This window comes from Ictidomys tridecemlineatus, chromosome 16, assembly GCF_052094955.1.
Source record: "Ictidomys tridecemlineatus isolate mIctTri1 chromosome 16, mIctTri1.hap1, whole genome shotgun sequence".
In the NCBI taxonomy this organism is placed as follows: domain Eukaryota; kingdom Metazoa; phylum Chordata; class Mammalia; order Rodentia; family Sciuridae; genus Ictidomys; species Ictidomys tridecemlineatus.
The window spans coordinates 17,706,689-17,709,559 of NC_135492.1; the positions used below are offsets into that span (position 1 = coordinate 17,706,689).

General features: G+C 41.3%; 1 pseudogene; it reads right to left on the bottom strand.

Annotated features, from left to right (window-relative positions):
* Window positions 1-552: 552 nt before the first annotated feature.
* On the bottom strand, window positions 553-2,302 carry LOC144371482 (DNA polymerase delta subunit 3 pseudogene; annotated as a pseudogene).
* Window positions 2,303-2,871: the final 569 nt, after the last annotated feature.

The following is a 2,871-nucleotide window of genomic DNA, read 5'->3' on the forward strand; positions in this document are numbered from 1 at the left end:
AATAGAGGACACACAGACTCACTCACAATATTACAATTATCTTACATTAGACAAAGGTGCCAAGAACATGGATTGGAGAACAGATAGCCTCTTCAACAAACGCTGCTTTGAAAACTAGAAATCCACTTTCAAAAAACTGACATTAAAACCTTATCTCTCACCATGCACAAAACTCAACTCTAAGCGGATCAAGAACCTAGGATTTAAATCAGAGGCTCTGCATCTAATAGAAGAAAAAGTAGGCCATAATCTTCATCACATGGGGCTAGGCCGCCCCCAACTTTTTTTTTTTATTTTTGTTTCAGCTTCTAGTCCAACCAAGATTTAAGATTTACAGAAAACAGCTTTATGAGGCAAGGGGACAGAAATGTGGTAATGGGGAGAGGAGAACACAGGAAGTAGTAAACACATCCAGTAGAATTCAGGGATAAAAACATCCACACAAGTTCACGGAACACAGAGGAACAGGAAGGAACAATTCCTGAACCCTAAGAGGATCAGGGTACAGGGTGAGTGGGGCACAGTGGGTAATTATGAAACCTGTCAAATTAATTTTGAAGTGAATTGTCCTAGACAGGTCAAAGATTGTGCTTTAAAAATGTCATTAGAAGGTAACAGCTTTTTAAATATCCTTTTGCCTCCTGCTTCCAGATAACTCTTTTGGTTAAAAAACCAGAAATAATATAAACCTCACAGGTTAGAAGCACAGTCTTTTGATACTGGTGAGGTGAGGAGCTAGATGAACTTACATAGTAAGTGAGAGCGTTTATATTTCTTGGTCTTCTCCCTTGACCACTCCAAGTCTTTGACCTGCCAGAAATAGCAGTTATTTCCTCTGAAAGAAGCCAGTAATGGACACTTGTCGGTTGGATTTGCCCAGAGCAGCAGTCCCTTTTTTGGGGCCCTTTCGTTCCTCTTTTGGCTCTTTTTTCACAGTCATGGCAGGAGGTCTTTGGACACAGGATGTCTTCGTCTTAAGCTCTTCTTCACTATCTGTGCAAGATTCACTCTCGTAAACTTTTTCAGTTACTATGCAGACTTCCTCATCCAAAAATGTTTTAGATTTCAGTACACGTTTTCGTTTTCTTTTGTTTTCTCCACCTGAACTCTTGACAGAAGGAGGCTCAGGCTCAGGCTCAGACTTCCGCACGGGATCAGGAGGTGGAGATACAGGAGGAGGTGGGGACGGTGACTTAGCTTCATAAGGCCCAGGAGAATCTGGGAAGACTTCATCTTCACTGCTATCAGACTGAGAAAGTTTGATTCTTCACCTCTTTTTCTTCATGATTTCAGTTTCCTTTGTTTCATCATCACATAAATCTACTTGCTTCCCCCATTTTTTTTCATTCTGCTGCATCTTAACAGGCTCTGCTTTTTTGCTGGATTTCTTCAGGTCTGCAGGAGTTGCCAGTTTTGGTTCAGTGACAGGCATTTGAGGTTGCTCCACTATTTTTTCTTCTTTCACAGCTTGTTCTGAATCCAAATTGACTTTAAGTTTATTCATAGCAGCTTTTCCAAAAAAATTGCTCATCACATTCCCCTTTCCTCGTACTTTGCTGCCTTTTGAAGATGCATTTGTTACTTCTTTAGTCTCTATTTTGGTCTCCTTGTTTGTATCTTGGCTTTTAGAAGCAGCTTTGGAGGCAAACATTCCCATAATTCCCTTGGGCTGCTGGGAAGCCTGTTTGGAGGCAGGTGGGCCATGACCATTGGTTGTCAGCTCATTACTGGCTTGTGTCTCACTGGATGCCTGAAGATTTGACTGTTCAAAATTGCTAGAAGATGAGGATTCTGTGGGAGCTCTAGGGACCGCAGCTGCACATTGTATGGCACTAAACTTGCTGCAGTTCTGCAAGTTGCTTTTAAGGATGTCATAGTCAGTATTGAACAGAGGCCCACTGTCCTTTAGCATAGCTTTCTGGATGCTGTACACATGGATGCTGGCAGTCACAGCTAGCTTGGACTTCACTGCTTCCAATTTATCTTCTCTCACTACTGCAACCTTGTGGCAGGAATGTCCATTCTGAATGATACTACCAGACACTAAATAGGTGACATGCAGTTGGGCTCCTAAATTTTCCCTCCATTTCCTTTCGACATAATCATATAGCATCTGTTTGGCCTGGTTAACATGAACTCCTAGCGTATAGCTCAGCCATTTGTATGTCACTATCTTGTTCTGGTCCGTGACGAACTCGTCTATATTCTCCAGATAAAGCTGGTCCGCCATCGTGCTGCAGCGCTGGCCCACGCCCGCTCCAAGCCCTTCTCTCAACCACAGCCACAGCTCCCGCCGGCGGGAAACAACACCCCAACTTTCTTAATAAGATGCCTATAGCACAAGAATTAAAACCAAGAATTAAAAATGGGATGGATTCAAACTAAAAAGTTTCTTTTCAGAAAAAAAAAATCTGAGGTGAATAGAGAGCCTACATCCTGGGAGTAGATTTTTATCCCTCACACATCAGATAGAGAACTAATATCTAGTAATATAAAGAATTCAAAATGCTAAGCACAAAAAAACCCCAATCATCCAATCAACAAATTGGCCAAGGACCTGAACACACACTTTTCGGAGAAAGATGTAGAATCAATCAACAATTTTTTTTTTAAATTTCATCATCTCTTTCAATAAGAGAAATGCAAATCACAACCACTCTAAGATATCATCTCACTCCAGTCAGAATGGCAGCTACCATAAAGACAAACAATAAGTGTTGGCAAGGATGTGGGGGAAAAGATACACTCATACACTGCTGGTGGAACTGCAAATTGGTGCAAATAACATGGAAAACTATATAGAGATTACTTCAAAATTTGGGAATGAAAACATCATTTGACCCCACTATTCCTCTTCTCAGACTATTCTCA